This window comes from Daphnia pulex, chromosome 5 (assembly GCF_021134715.1).
Source record: "Daphnia pulex isolate KAP4 chromosome 5, ASM2113471v1".
NCBI classification, from domain to species: Eukaryota; Metazoa; Arthropoda; class Branchiopoda; order Diplostraca; family Daphniidae; genus Daphnia; species Daphnia pulex.
In genome coordinates, this window is record NC_060021.1 from 9,424,795 (window position 1) to 9,441,664 (window position 16,870).

The window sequence follows — 16,870 nt, forward strand, 5'->3', positions numbered from 1 at the left end:
TCTTTTTTTAATCGCCAAGATAACGGGGACAAATGGTCGTCAGCCGGCAAGACGACGGTTCTTTGAGCACAGCCAAAATGAATCATCAGTCTTGTTTGTCAGCCATTTCCCTGCCGTCCTCCTTACTTTTCTCCCCCCATGCAAAAGGACAGAGTCTCTGGCACCAGCTCAGTGAAAGTAAGACAAATTATTGATTACAAACTATGCGAACCGGAGATTCCCGTCTGGTTTCCGACGTCGTTTCCGGCTGATTCTCGACTATTTCACTATTTCATTTGCATTTATGACATTTCGACGATTGCTCGCGTGACTTTACCCCCACACATTCTCATCATACCAAGTTATTGCGCCTGCGTCCACATCTTTGGCAGAAATTCCCAATCGAATGTGCACCAAGTCAAAAGACAAATGATGGTTCAATGTGGATAATGAGTCATTCTTTTAGAACGAACCGCGACGAATTCTGTAGTGCAATTTTTTTTTTTGTTTTTTGGCAAAAAAGGGGATTCGACCGTTGAACTGAACGTTAGATGTCACAAACCGGGAACAAAAAGGCATCACGTAGAAAAGTTAATCCGCTTTTTGAAAAACTTCACTGTCAGACAGGATTTGTCGTCGACGTGGCGGTCTCCTATCTCCGCTCCACCCGTTTCTGCCGACGCAATTTTCATATTTAGGAAACAATTTTAAAATTCAGAAATGGCAGGGCCAAAAATACGTACAGTGGAGTGATAGGGTCATGTTTTGCGGCTCAGAGCTGGGAATCAGATGATGGAGTGGAAAGTGATGGAGTGGAAAGTTGTTAAGCGTTCGACGAATGTGGATGCTCCATTTAGATAGACCGTGAGGAAATGTGGGGACCCAAGTAGGGAAGAAAAAAAAATCATCTGCAAGCATCGGCAGACCTTTTCAAACTGATTTGCGCACAATCTACCGACCAGAAACGAACAGCCTTCAGTAGCAATCGCCTTTGGGGTTCTCATAGATTGAATATCGATTTTCTGCCGGCCTCGGACTTTCGAGCTCCAAAGATCTGGCGATGTTATAAAAACGGACGTGAAATTTCGTTGAAAATCCGAGACGAAAAAGACAAATTCAAATTGGATATGGGGGCATTCGAAACTTTTGACATTCACTTTTGGCGTCACCTACGTTGTTCACTTTGCCGAGCCTATTAACGGGGGGGTTGGCTAATTATTATTGGACCAATCCCTGTGCTGGCTTTGGCAGATAGTTCATTAGTGCCTCGACGGTTTCGCAGTTTCACATCTATTAGTCTTTGAGTTTTAATTGTGTGCCTTCCATCTTTCTCTAGCTGCGTCCTGTTTCTTCTTATTCCTTCCGTTTCGGGTGCGAGCCTTTTACATAAATACTTTTGATGTTTCTGCACTTGCGCTGTGAGCGCCGGCTATAAAAGCGGTAAAGTACGGGTGTACCCGTCATCGTCAATCTATCAGGCAGAAGAGAAATGGATGGATGGATCAAGCAGGAAAATACAACGTGGCAATATATATGGCCGGCGTCGAGCGGGATGGCGCCCGTGATGTTTCCAGATCGATGGAGCCTGTATATTCGGTGGTGGTAGGTGGAGCAGCTCAGGGCCCAACCGGACTTTCGACGGAATGGATTTTGGCCACGTCGCTATCGCTGGCACCAGTATAGATCTTCGGCAGACACAGCAGATGCTGTCTGGGGCTTATTACAGATATTTCTGAGTATCGAGTCCAAAGAAAAGAAAAGAAAAGAAAGAAAGAGACGGGCGTGGATTACAGGGCGACCAATCGGAGAGTCGACCTAATAATGTAGCCTGGTACCTCTGCCAACCACCATAATCAGGTGCGCAATTTTCTTTTGTGACTTGTTGTGTTATCACGTCTACACCGTGATTGACCCGTCCGCAATTTCCTGGACCGTATTAGCAGACACCTTCCACTTTCCGTTGTTGTTCCGTCAGCAGCCACTTAACTTTGAATTGGGCCCCCACTCGGCGACGGACGGGAAATGGGAGACAGAGCAACAACATTTTTTTTATCCCCTCTCCTATTCCATTCTGAAAGTTTTCTCATCTGGGCCATGACGAATGGAATTTGCCCATTCCACGCACTCGACTCGTCTTTATTTTCACTCGGGCCAACTGCATCAGCAGTTAGTAGTAGGAGGGTAGACGACAACAACAACAATCCGGTGAACTCGTCGTGAAAAGGAAGTTTTTGTTGCATTTTGAAATCAGTCGCGCTGCTTCTGCTGCTGCTGCTGCTGCCTGCTCGCGTTCCGGGCCGTCATCAAAAGACGAGAACGTCGGAACGATTCAGGAAATGCCGTGAAACGGTCAAATTTATGGGCTTGTGCTGCTCCTGCTGCTGCAGCAATGTACCATGAAGGAATGTTTCTCTCTCTCCATCATCATTTTTGTATCGCAGCAGCAGCAGTCCGCTTCACCCAAGACCTTTTGAAATTCATGTCCATACAGGATAGACTAGCTGTTGCAGGTTATTGTTTGGTAGCCATAACTATAAAGGTGCCCTGGCTCTCTCTATCTCTCATGCTGTACGACATGCATACTTCAACTGCGGATGTTTCTTTCTTTTGCATTATTCAATTATATTCAGACGTGGAAGCTATAATGGACGCCCTCTGACTGCATTAACGGCTCGGGCCTATCGAGTAAACGGGACAGGAAAGTATTTTTTAACGCTGGGAGGGATGTGCTTATTTCTTATTCCTCTTTACGAGTGTCATACCTGAATATTTTTATCCGCTCCTCAATGTAAAACAACTATCTATATAGCGCAGCGCGCGTTTACTTCCAGCCAACTCCATGGCTGGAGTTTCCTTTTTTCTTCCCCCTTTTTCTCCAGTCGTCATCATTGATGTTTTCAACCCTCTTCGTGATATTATATATTTTTTTTATTTTTCTTTCTATATAATATGTAAACGGATTTGCAATTCTAAAATCGACTCCGGAATTCCCAGAGAGACTCCCCCCGGTCGATTCGTTTGCCGTTCGTTTCGTCTGTCAGGTTAAAGAAAAATAAGCGCAACATAAAAAGGAATGACTAAGGAGCGCGTGCTGTGTGTTGAAAAGGGCGGCGGCGGGGATCCTTGCTGGAGGAGGAGGGAACGTATACATCAGTCACGCCGCCCGTGTCAGATCTCAGGTGTATAGAAAACACCCCCGTCATGTGATTGCGTCTACACACTATGTACGGTATGTTTCGACTTTTTGAAAACTGCCAACGGGTGATGCTAACAACTTTACGATTTGTCCTGCTGCGCTGCAGACAAGGTAAACTAATAACATCCCCAGACCGGAATAAGGCGCTGACTAGACAACAAATTTGTTGAGGGGGAAAACACTTTGACTTGGCCCACTAGATATGCCAGTGCCACTTAATTCTGATGGCTTTGCATCGCTTTAATCAGGTGCGTATCTCTTCCGATGTGAGATAACATTCAATTTGTGTTTACAGTGAACTCGGGCTAAGGTTCAGGGCGTCTGATAAGGAGGTTGATGTAACTTGACCTTATCTGGGTTGTTGTTGTTGTTTGTTGTTTGTTGTTGATCGTGTTACCTATTAGTTGGCCTTTGTCGAGATGGATGTATGTCTAGCGATCCGCATCGTTTCCTTTCTTTGCCCCTCCAACTTTGTTCGACGACATAGCGTGACATGTGAATCATAACGAATCCCCCGCTCCCCCCTCCGCTGTGCCGAGTGGAATATAGAGGGCGACGTCAATAATGAGGAGCGCCAACTTGGGAGGGGCCTGGGCTGCCATAATCAGCAATAATCAGCTTCGCGTTTGAAACGGCTTTTGACGCTCAGTCAGTCAGGCGTCGCCTGGCGCCCCGATGCCAAAACTCCAACCTCAGCGCTTTTTTGTTGACGTGTCAAATTGGCAACTGAACGCGCCATCAGCAGATGTTGATGGCGAGTTTTTCTTCCTTCCTCTTTTCTTCCCTTCAGACTCCCCAGTTTCGGTATTTCTCGACGATCAAGTACAAACCAATTTTCTTGGAGTGGGGTCGTATTGACGGACGGTTTTTGTTGGTGGTGGTGGGTGGGGGGAGTCAGTTTCACGACCGAGCGACCGAACCTCATAAATCTCTCGATGCGGATACGGCAGGTTATTGATAAAGCCGTTCTCTCCATTTGAAAGCTACGCGGTAAGGGTGGTGGGCCAACCTATGGAACGGGGCGCGTAGAGATCTATAAATAGAGCGACATTGGACCCAATTACTCTGGGCTATCATATGGCTTTAGTGTCGTGATATGTCCCTGGCCGTCGGGCGGGAGTTTTATAGGGAAACGAACGACGCTCATCCCTCTCTCTCTCTCTGCTTCGTGCGTTGTGTCTTGTCAATTATTGGCCGAGTTTTTGCGAGAAGAATGGAGGAGCGTCGGGAGGACTCAAACAGATTCGGGAAATTGAGAAGGAATAAAAGTTTCATTGGCCGGATGGAGAGATCTATAGAGCGGGCAGGATTGAATGGCGATCGGCGAGCACTTACATCTCCCGTCTGTTTTGGGCTTTTAATCGCCCGCCCGGTGCTTATGGCTCCCAAGTTGATGGTGTCAGACGGTTTTGGTCGTTATGCCATTAAGAATTCCGCGCGCCGGCCTCGTCCCAAAAAAGAAAAGTTGACCCGTTGCTTCTACTTTTCATTGACTAAATTGCCGGTCGTCGGGCTATTTGAGCTCTCAGTGATTGATTGACCACATATCGTTAAAGTCGATTACTCAATGCCACTGCAGCGGCCATAGTGGAGGAGCTCTTATTCCATGCCAATTGCCAAATAGAAATGATGGGAGTCTAATAACAGAGTGCCCGGTAATAGCCGAAAAGAAAAAGTTAGCGTGCCGGCTTACGGCACGTTACCTATATATCCAGCCTGGCTACTCTCATCATCAGCTGTGCGTCGTGAGACTCTGTGCGTCATTTGTACCATTTCATTAAAATACGAGCAGCAGCAGCAGCCGTTGGATATTCTCTGAGAAAAGGCGCAGCAAGGTAAATAAAGATCTGGGAAGCTGAAACAATAATTAGCCAAAAAGTTAGCTAATATACGTTTTTACTCTGCTGACTCTCTTTCTCTCTCTCATTGCTACTTCTCGGCGGGCCCCACCGGGGCTTCGTATTATGCACGGCTCCTCCGTTGTATTAATTGAATTAGCAACTGAAAGAATTGACCCATGAAAACAACACAAGCAACTGGTGCCTGTGTCTGTGGCCTGCCTTCCATGCCGGCGGGCAAATTGGGCCAGACGATGAAATGAGAGAACTGGATAAAATTGGGCAACTAATGGAATCACTTTGAAATTCCATCTCCGACGAACATTTCGGGTCGGCATACTCACGTTACGCAGTGCAGTAAGATCAACTATTAAGCCCTTCATTAACCTTTGGTGCATTTTGCATGAGTTTGCATAACCCAGCACGTTCAAAGGCTTTGTCGTCGACAAGAAAGAGGAGAAAACAAACAAACAAAACAAAACAAAACAAAAAATAAAACGATGAGAGTGTCATCTCCGAGGTTGATTGATTGTGCAGCGTACAGCAAACAAAGGGTCTGTGTTTCATATGCGTCGCACTCGTATCGAACTAGGACGGCGTAAGAAACTGGTCAACTGACATTGTAGAAATCCGTTTCGTCAAGATCGAAAAAAGCGTATCTTACAAGGAATTGCTCTTTGCTCCGAAAGATATGTGTACCCCATTGAGATGGATGCATGTCACTACGGATGTGACTAGCGCGACTGAAATCTATTGCTATATACTATGTATCAACTTTGATCGTCATTCGTCTGCACGATTCTCCTCATCCCTTCTCCTTTTCTCTCCCGTCTGTCAACAACGGTGTGCAGTGTGGCAGATTGGTGGTCCGTGAATCAAAATAAAGCCCGGAACAAATAAACGGCGAGCCGCAAAAGAAAGAAAGAAAGAATTGAATGCCCGTCTTAACTTGGTCACTATACGGTTGATCGTGATGAATGTCGACGTCGGCAGTATACTACTGTACGTCTCTCTCTCTCTCTCTCTCTTTTCTCTCCGCCGTAGCATAAACAAAAGCTCAGACGAGAAAGACGAAGCCTTTTCCGCTTTCTCCTTCGTTCCCGGACAACGACAATCGAATTCTTTTCAAACTTTTTCGGCTACCAAGAAAACCGTATTGATGTGTTTTTCCCGACATTGACGTCAGCACAACTTTTAATGAAGGGAAATTGCCGACAGAAATGCAAGTTTTTCTAACACATTATTGCCCTCTGTAATTATAGACTTTACGGTGTATATTATTGCGAGTATTTCCGTTTAGCATCCCCTCCCCCCCCCCCCCTACGTCACATATACGGCGGTCTTGATTTTAACGATCCGAGTTATGGTTACTGGTCGTTACAACGTGCTCCGACTTATTCCTTTTACCCCCGCTCTTTGGTTCCCAGTTGGACACTCTATTGGCCGTCGTAATTAGTGGGTACATATTGGCGACCGAGAAGTGGTCCCCCATCGTCGATGGGATGGTCCTTTGCTATTTGAATTGGTGAACATGTTTTCACTGAATCAGCAGATGATGGAAATCTGCCAAGAGTCGCATCATCCGTCAATTCTCTGTCGGGCGGCTCCCGCAAATTCGGCGAGTTGTTGTAACTCAAATTGAGTTATGACTGGGGCGCGTGGGTCGTGATCGTGACGGGTTTTGCGCTGCGCGATCGAGTGCTGTGACCAAGCCCAACTGTCCGCCTGCCAATCTGAGGGCTCTCGGCAACCGCGAGGTCCGCCGCATCCTAATGAAAATGCTTGATTCATGACGCTCATTTGGCTCTTGTTTGACGTGTCGTCCCATCTTTAATCGAAAATTCATGCTCGGTTGCCGCGTGTGGCTTATCTCTGGTCACTATGATCCTCGGGCCGGTAGCATAAGACCATCTTTAAATGATCTTTCTATTACGGGACACATCAATGATGTAATAGCGTTGTACCTACACTTTCTACAGCTATAGGACGTCTAAAGCGCAGAATGCTGCCGCCAAATTCAAATTGAAATGCCAGCTTGCTTCCTGTGCCAACGAAACAGCCGCAGGTTAAGATGGGACGTCGTCGCCATCGTCACCGAAGCGCTTCGTTTTAATGAATTCATTAAGTGCCGGCGCCGCACGCTCCGATATCTTTCTCGCGTGTGTACGCAGCTGGAAACGCCAAGGAGCGCGGGCAAAGTGAAGACGAACGACAATGGCGGTCAGGATACCAAGGATCCAGTTATTATTAGCTCATATTTTATGAGAGAAGTATACACATAGTCCTCGCTATATAGCTCTCTCTGCTGGGAATATGCAGGCGCGCCAACGAGTTTCATTTTCATTACCGTACACGTCAATGGAAGATTAACGATTTTCGTTCATGTAGTCTTTTTTTTTTGTCTTTCATCGTCCCTTAAATAATATGCACGAATGCAAACAAGTAAACAGGAAGAATGAGTGTGTTGACTTTAAAAACAAACTTTAAATTGGTATTTTATATGCGACGTGCAACGTGCGTGCTATACTGATTTATCTTTTGAATTTACTACATTTGAATTTGCCGGGGTTGAATTCCGTCCGTAAATTTTGTTTTGCTCCTGTTAAGTTTTGGGCGCATTTATCTTCTTTGAACTTATCCACTGTCCTTTTTTTTTTTTTTTAAATTCCTTTTTGAACACCCACTGGATTGAAACTTTCTTTGGCAGAAATTTTCTTGCAACCTTAAACAACAATGTCTTATCGAACAACGTGTCATACTTATCTGCATTATTCCTGGTTCCTGTTACTTTTTTTTTCCTCTCATTTGTTTTCCCTTCGTTGCATTGGGGAATTTTCTTTGCGGTTGCTTTTTCAAAATGAAATCAAAATAGAAGGTGCAGAGCGATCGATGGAGAAAAAATTACCAGTCCTTTGTAGTTGGTGCATACGTCTGCGCAATATAAATGCGTCGGAAACATCAGAGCAGTGCAGAAGATGAAAGGAAATTCGAGTACCTCTAAATACTTTTCCGTTTCCTGCCGCTTTTCAATTTCGAGTCTGTCACACAGCCCGGCCGACAGAATGTCAGACAAACGAGACATATAGAGACGACCTCCCGATAGAAAAATCAACAGCTCGAAATAGAGTTTCATTCTCAAAATACGGGAGAAATGAAACAAACAGGGAAATGCGGGATAAACGGACGGATGAAGTGCTGTGGAGGCATGAGAACGTCGAAGGGTTACCCTTCCCAGGTTATTGGGGCTCCGACTGTGTACAGGCACAAAAGGAGTGTCGATGACTCCACCCACGTGTGACCCCCCACCGTCGGTGATGGGCTGCATTGGTATTACAATAGTCCCTCGACTGTGTGAAAAGAGATGAGAAAACGACAGAAATTGACTGCCGCTTCTGACCGGGATTCGTTTTTATGGCCTAGTTTTATTCGTGCACATTCACGGGTGGAAAAAGAAAGCGATTCTCCATCATTGACGGACTAGTGGTTTCTATAAGGGCCAGGTTATTTAGCTGCTATATACTCTGTAGCCATCTGTCTGTGACCTCAAAGCGGATTCTCATCACTATCAATATGAGACGGGCGACGTATGGTGGGATCTGGCTAGCGCTACAGATTGACGCTGGAGATTTATACGTGTTATTCGGGCGGAAGTTTGTAGAGTCGCTAAAGGGGAAAAAGAAATCAATCTTTTCCGTTCTTTCTTTCTTTTTTAAATAAATCTCCGCGGTCCCACCTTTAATCTAAAGGAGAAGAAGGAGCACTTTATAACCCTGGACGAATCACCAGAGTCGCTTTATCTTTCCTTTTCTTCTTTTGGCACGGGTGGCCGTAATCTATTTGGTGGTATACTCTCTCTCTCTGTGGTAGCAAGAGAAAGAATAAGAGACAATCCCGTTTTCACGCAAGTCCTCTTTTGCCGGACCCCGTATCCATTTTTGCGCTGCTATACATCACGATTGGAATAAAAAAACACCTACGACTATTTTCTAGTTTTGTGCGTGCGTATTGTGTAAGTACGGCACGTGTTTCCATAATCTTTTTCTGCAGTCTCTCTCTCTCTCTTTCCTTGTATTGTATTTCGGGGGGATCAATATTTGATGGTCTTTCGATCCATTTGATTTCCCAAGTAAACACAAAATCTATACGGCGAATGGCAGGATCTTCTTCTTTTTTTATTTTATATTTCTCTCACGGAAAAGATGTTTTCCTCCTGCAAAGTTGACCGAAAAAGAAAAAAAAAAAGTCGCTGCCATTTTTTTTTCTCTGTGGCTTTTTTCACGATGCTACGTCGTGATATATACGTCGCAACTTGATGGGTTAACTTGTCATCCAATATCCGGGTTTTGTAAAAGGAAATGTTTCCTTATTTCCGTGTTTGCTCTCCGAGTGACACACTGTCGCCGAATGGAGTTGTGAACAGTCGCAATTGTGACCGCGCCCTTTGAATGAAAAGAGAGAGACGTGAAGGTGATGAGTATACATCTTCAATTCGAGATTCGGCGCGATGGAATGGAACTTTGGAGATGAAAAGAAGAAGAAGACCTTGGCTTTAAAGGTTTTTTCGTACATGTATTCTCTGATGGATTTTTCTTTTTTTTTTTTCTTTTTTCTTTTTGTTGTTATTGCTGTATTTTAGCAGCTCTATCGCAACAGTCGCTCTCCCTATAGAGTCGTGTGCGGTGTATTGGCTTCAGTCACATTGGACGACGGGATTGCTTCGTTGTCACAACATCACGCGGAATTTATTTCCCCCCACCCCGTCTTCTTTATCCCTTTCTTTTGGGAGCAATAAGTAAAAGGATGCATTCTCGGAATGTGAAAACGTATATATATATATATGACTGTATATATCGGGATGGGAGACAGACAGGCAGTCGGAACGGAGACGTGCCGCAGCCGGGACTCGTGTGATTGGCAACTTTATCCGACTGACAAAGTGTCAGAATGTTGAAATAGACAGTCGGATCAAGGGAATAGAAATTCTAGCTGAGAGAGAGAAATAATTAGTGTAAAATAACTTCAATTGAAATGCAACTGCAGAGTGACGTCAAGCTGACATCGTTATATCACTGTGGACGGTGACAGTCTCGAATTATTCAATTAAAATCGTGTTGCACCAGATCCACCCTGGCGATACTCCCGCGGGAGAGTGGCGAAGGTCTCAAAGTGTGACGCAAAAAAACGGAAACAGAATAAGAAGAAGTCCATTAATCAAAGGTTGGGTTGCGTTTACTTTGTAACAGCACTATGTCTAATAAATAGAAAGGATCGGTTTTCCGTCTCACGTTTCCCTGGAACCTTATTCCTGTTCGGCTCACGGCAGTAGTCGAGTCGCGTTGCCTTGGTTCCATGTGCTCACGCACCGAATAGTTTCTTTGGTATTTGAACTCTTTGATGATGAGCAGCTACATGTATAGATTGACAGGGACAGGCTTCTTTCCCACCCAATTTCCTTTTATTATTCGGGTGTTGGCGGGCGGAAATTCAAACGCCGGCCTCGCTTTTAGAATGAAAAATCGGCATCGCCAACGAACGACAGAGACGATGAGAACAAACGCACAATTTTATTATTTTTCCCGAGAATTTCAATTAGAAGAAAGGGCGCGAGCTCATTTTCCATCTCTCGTTCCACGTGTATACAATTTTTTTTTTTTAATGAGTAATACCTCTCTCTCTTTATGTCCGGATTTTCATTTAATAATACCTAATAACAGAGTTAACTCGGGAGCGGCTCGAAACTGAACTATTCCGATTTCCAATAACACGAAAGCCCCCCTTATGCACCATCCACTTGTCGCGTTCGTTCATCAATCGACTCTGATTATTATTCGACGTCTGGGTTCTTTCTCCTGTACCCCCTCGAAGCTTTTGTGTCAGCTCTTCGTGTCGATAAAGAAGACGTGTCGTTGGCATTAAAAGCGCAGCTCTTATTGTTCCCCCTCAACACTCAATTGTTTTTCTTCTTCTCTTTTCGATGGAGGAATAAAATAAAATTTGGTTTTTGTTTTCCCCTTCACTCCTTGACGACGATTGGATGAGACACACAACAGGACGTAATATATATGTGTGAGGCAGGCAAAATAAAATAATGATGAGGGGGGATTTTTTTAGGCTCGTCTTCAAGTCAAAGTTGCCCCTTCGCCGAACAACAGCCGCCCTGTCATTTCCACCCGTAAGAGGCGCCTCTTGTGTGCACGTCGTCTCTCCCCTCTCATTTGGTTGGGCTAGCTCCTAATAGCCTAACGTGATGTGCCGTAATGGTACAACACACGTACGGTAGAGCACTGCGACAATAGAGACATATGACATGGATTGATAGCTGTCTGCTTTTCTTACCATCCAGACACACCTGCACTTAAATCACACACCCAGAATATGTGATTCTTGGCACTCTGTGTAGTATAGACTGAATGACTCCCTCATTACAAGATGGAGAACAACCTGGAACAACCAAAGCAGCGAGATATATAATGTCTGGCGCTGCATGTCGACTAGATCTAAAAAGGAGGGGCGAAATGTAAGCAGGGAAGAAGAAGAAGAAGAAGAAGAATGAGCTGCGGATAATAAAGGTCTTTTAACGATAGTATTTATCCGTCTAGCTATGCTCTAGTCGTCTCTATTCGACAGGCTGATTGGTCTCGTGTAACGTGCGAACGTCTCATCTGCGACGCTTTTACTCGTTCGTTTCATAAGAGTCGACTGTGTACGAGCCGAGAGAGAAAAAAGAGTCAAAACTAAACCAATATTTACGGGCCCCGAAAAGTGGGTGTAGCGTGTGTAAATGGTGAAAGATTTTCCCATCGGTGTGTGTGTGTATGTGTGGCGGATTTCCTATGTCATCTCGGAGATGGAGTGGATGATGGAACGACAGATATGAAACTGTTTATTAATCCTTCCAAGCAGAGAAGCAGAGAGATATATCTCACAATCTACCGGTACTCTGCTTAGATTGCCACGCCTCTACCGTGACGTCTAGCGAGGGCGTTTTCTTTGAACCTTTGCAATTTCCGATGTAAGCCTCGTTTTTTTTTTCCTTCCTTCCTTCCTTCCTCTGCATGCGCAGTGGCCAAATCGTGTCAATATTGAATCATCATCGTTGTTTTCTCAATCTATAAGAAAAATGCCATCCATTCCTGATGGCCAGCCAGGACCAGCCCTCCTATCGCAATTTGCGCTGGAATATTTGATGTATGAATGTTGGCTGGCTGACATGCACACTCCACAGACGGTCCACACAGCCTTTATCTTTGATCCACTTCTATACGTGTGTGTGTGGCCGATGCTCGACGCGGATGTCTGTTCGTGATATTAAAGCACTCGAGGTGATTTATTCAAATCACTCATCCGGCGCTGGCCCCTTCCAACTCTTGAGTAAACCTCGCCACCCACCCAGCCGGAATCTATATCTGTTATTTCTTTCCTCCTTTTTCTATTTTATTTTTTTCTTCTTCTTCCGTCTTTTCTTTCTTTCCTCCGGATTGGCGTTGGCATAATATTACACCGGCCGAAACTCGGAGGGGTGCACACCGTCCGTCCAAACTTTGGCGCAAAGAAGATCTCGCACCGGCGGCGGCGTCGGCGGCAGAGAGGGAATTTCAATCACAAATCAAACAATGAGAGTGAGCCGGGTCTTTAGAAAATGGGACTCACTATCCCCACCACCACCACCACTCTATTATGAGGCGCCCCAGCAAGGGGGGTACAACCTCGCTCTGTCTCTCTCTATAGAGTCTGATGAATACGAGAAGCATGAAAAGGCGAGAGAGGGAATCTTATATAATATGGAAGGTTCTCCGCCATCCTCATTCAAAAAGGGGAAATTCCTCGATGCGCGATATAGCGTCGCTGGAACTTGCCCGGAATTTCTTTTCCCTCTCCTCCTGTCTGTCTGTCTCTCTCTCTCTATACATGTACACTGATGATTGCGAATAACTTGGTCGTAAGGTGAAGCAGGAAACGATTCCAGTTATTTCGGCCGTCATTTAACCGCCCACTGTGTTTCATAAACTCACCCCGATAATTCGCCCAACTGAGAATAATTGTATGCAAACTTTGTCGAGTCGAGTCAGCGTTGGCGGAATAGTTTCAGGAGCGAGAGTTAAACTTCGGGACCTTGTGTGTCTGTGACGTCATCGGTCAGTCATCATGTGGTGGGCGGGGGGTGGTGGGTGGGAAGGCCTGCGTTTGACAAGTTGCATTTCCGGTTATAAAGGAGAGAGAAAAAGAGAGAGAGTGCTGGATCGTGTAGCACGTCACTAAAAGAAAAGTGAATTGGTTGGAGACGGCGATGTAAGCTGTAACACATAATCACTGATTGATGGCAACTGCTGCGCCATCGGTCGGCTTTACTCTTTTCACTGCTCTTATTTTCAATTGATTTGATTTTTTATGGCGCAAAAAAAACCCCCCGCCCAAGGTTGTTTTCGCCCTCGGGTATCACGCGTGATGTATTAAAAATGGTTGTCTTACACATTACCCGCGCTGGAAAGGCTTTTTTGTCTTTTATACCTGGAATCGCCTCGACGCAACGTCCAACGACCTTTGATGATTCTTTGATCAGTTTGGCCGAGCGCTGAAGGTTTTAGTGGTCAGCCAATATAATCCTACACCTCCGGTCTCTCTCTTTCCTTCCAGGAACTGGCCGAAATTGCGCAATAGATTGAAACAAAAGGTCGCCGTTTATCCCCCCCACCGCCGCAAAGTTTCTTTTTCTGTTTTTCTTAGCGCCGTGTTCTCCTTTTTGTTTTGTTTCAAAAAGAAAAAGGGAAATTCACCGTGTGCGTTACATTTTATTGACTTGCTCGAGTCACTTGTCGTGGAAGGACGCCATCTTCCGGTGACTCTCTTTTTTTCTCGGCGGATGGCGGAACGCCGTGCGTGCGTGACGATAGCGACAGGCTTGGTTCGCTCTCTGATTGGGTAACGAGACCCCCAGGTGTCCGCCACCCTTTCCTTTGCCCCGTTTTCTGATATATGGACGACGTCGGCTGGGGTAGCTGGAGCAGCAGCAGCAGCTGAGGGAATCCGGCGGAGCGGGGTTTCACTTCGGCCAGCACTGACACTGATTCGATGCGTCACCTCATTCTTGATGATGAATGAGGAAACGTCATTGGCCCGCTAGATTTTTGACGCGCCATGTTTTTCTCTCTTAATTCGTTTCTTCATTTTTTTATTTATTTTTTCCCGCTTCTGTCCGGGAAAAGGCATCGACTTGGATTCTATTCCGACGGACGTGTGTCATGTCTTTTTTTCCCCACTCCGCCCGCACGTCTATATTTTTCGCCACGTCCTGTAAACTCTTGGAGCTGGCCGGTAGCTGATTCAGCTGATCAATACATCCCCATGCGACGAGTAAGTAGTCGTCGTACTAGTAGAACGCGGGCAGTACCGGCTTTTATAGGGCGTCGCTGGCTCGTTTTGTTGGCGTCGCCGTGTCTCTGTCAACATTTTTCTACTTTTGCGCCGCGACTAGGACGACACCGTAGTCGACAACGTACTACACCGAGCCTTTTTATTTTATTCTTTTTTTTTTTTTGCGCTCAGAGACTCGAGTCTCTGACAGACCAATAGAGAGACGGGAGCAGACAATTCCCCCAACGAGAATTGTGCGCCGTGTGTATGTGGCTGGGGCCCAATAACTCCGTCCACTAGCATCATGTTCCGGCTAAAGAATTTTCTGGCGAACCTCTAGAGTTCCTGCCGGTGATGGTGAACCGCGTGAACCTCATCCCGTGTGCCGAAAAACACACGGGCAGGAGCAGTAGCAGTAGCAGTGGGGGAATAGAGTTTGGGTCTTCCGAGAAGACGATGACGCGATTCCCACTGCGGCCCGGCCAACACAAATAGAAGCGATCAAGAACGCAGAGTAGAGAAAAAGGGAGACCGCTGGCTCTCTAATAATATGATCAATAGCCAGCCACCACTATATAGTGTAGAGTTAGAGTTGCTAACCGCTAAACTTTCAACGGAGACAGGGGTCTCGGGTCTCTGTGTTTTTATTGTCGTCCATTAGCGATCGCCAGCCAAACTGTTTGTTGTACGTGAGACGCGATTCAAAGGAGAAAAAAGGAAAGAGAACTCGGCTAAAGTAATGGAAGGACATTATCAAATCGAGTTGGGAAATTATATCTATCGCGAGATTTCATCAGAAGCGCTGCCGGCCGCCGTGAGCGTTCATTAAAAAAGGACAAAACAAACTCTTCATCAAGCGAGAAAGAAGAGTGTGAGAGCTTTTCTCACTACACTTCATCATATTGTGTGTACACAATGTTCAGAGTTGTTTAGACGTGTCAAGATCAAGGGACGTTTTTGCGAGTTTTTGTTTTCCTCTTTGTTGATGATACAGCTCGGAGCAAGGTAGAAATGAAAGCAATTTAAGCGTGAACCAAAAAAAGAAATCAAATATTTTTATTTTTATTTTTTTGTGGGGGTGGGGGGGGGGGGGGTTGGCTGCGTATCCGTAGGATAGAAAGCCGGATATCGATCGAATAGGATATCGTCTTTTTTTTTGTTTGTTTGTTTGTTTGTTTGTTTTTTTCTCGTCCTAAATATTTTGTTTTATGTTTTTCTGGGTCTTGTTGGATTCGATGAGCAGTTCCTCTGCGGTTGGCAGGTTCTTGTGTGTACACAGCTAATTAAAAGCCAACCCTCTCGCCATCATAATTAAGCTTCTCTCTCTCTCTTACACGTTCAACGATGGTATATAGACTAGGCCGCAACAAAAGAAAACTCTGGCCCTCGAGCTTCCCCCTCCTCCTCCCCCCACAACAACACACTAAGAAGAACTTCTTCAGTCAGTTGGGAGAGGCTTCCTGGGGTTATACTTGACACCATCCAGCACAGGGCGCAGCGGATGTGCCTCTCTTACTTCTTGTGGGTGTTTCGAGTCATCAGTTCCATCACTTTTTGTTAACGAGGCGAAAAAGAGAACCAGCACGGGTTTGATGTCTTTTTTTCCTTTTTTTTTTTATTTTTGGGGTTGTTGTAGATGGTTGGTTTGTTCTGCGTTGCCCTGCCCTTTATTTCTTTTCCTGGAAGACATTGGCCACTTTCTATTTTTTCGCCAGTTTCTTGTGGCTCAGGTGTTGGACCGGCGTCGTCCATAAATCTCGGGGGTTCAATTTATTTTTTTGTTTTTTTTGTTTTTACTGACGGTCGTTTCCCCCCTCCTTATCCTGCACGAAAACTAACAAGTAGATGCCGTACATAATGTATTTTCATTTTCAGGTGAGTTAATGGCCGCCGAGCTGCTCCGTTTCCCTTCTCGCTTTTCCCATTTCGCCTTTGGCCGCCTTTTGTGTCATGTCTCCTCTACGACGCCCCCCCTGAAGGCATCGTTGCATCACGTCCTGTCGTTACATTAGTCACAAACGGATAATACGGCGGTGGCGCGCAAGAAGAGAACGACGTCTACACTACTTGAGGGCCAAACATGGGACCATAAGCACCGGTAAGTGAAAAATAAAGGCAACGAAGACTATCTCTTCTTTTCGTTTCTTTTTTTCTTCTTGTTTTTTCCTTGGAACTCGTTTATGCGATCTCCTTTGCTTAATGATCCGCATTGTTTTTGAGGGGATAAAAAACCAAGGGATCAAAGAGTTTTCCATCAAGGGCCCCCTTTTTTTCTTATCCAACACACGACGAAAGGGGGAGACAAAAAAATATAGGCATTGCACGACATAGAAATCGTTACGGAGCAGCATAGACACGTCGCATTCAAAAAAGAAGAAAAATATAAAAAACATTTAATGATTATCTAATATTAGTATAGACTACAGTGGCACTCTTATAGTATGTCGGAGGGAGAAAAAGTTCAAGGCCCCTCGTTCAAGCTACTCTTCACGGTAGACTTGCACAT

The 16,870-nt window shown here is 45.4% G+C and overlaps 2 protein-coding genes across 4 annotated transcripts in view; one reads left to right on the forward strand and one right to left on the reverse strand.

Moving 5' to 3' along the window:
• The window catches only part of LOC124194389 (synaptogenesis protein syg-2-like), a 39,558-nt gene that overhangs the window by 20,384 nt on the left and 2,304 nt on the right, over positions 1–16,870 (reverse strand). The gene's annotated exons all lie outside the window — the stretch shown is intronic.
• Positions 16,307–16,870, forward strand: part of LOC124194387 (mitogen-activated protein kinase-binding protein 1-like) — a 35,317-nt gene continuing 34,753 nt past the window's right edge. Inside the window, exon 1 of the mRNA XM_046588558.1 lies at positions 16,307–16,462. The gene's annotated coding sequence lies outside the window, so the exon portion shown is untranslated. The remainder of the gene's footprint in view (positions 16,463–16,870) is intronic.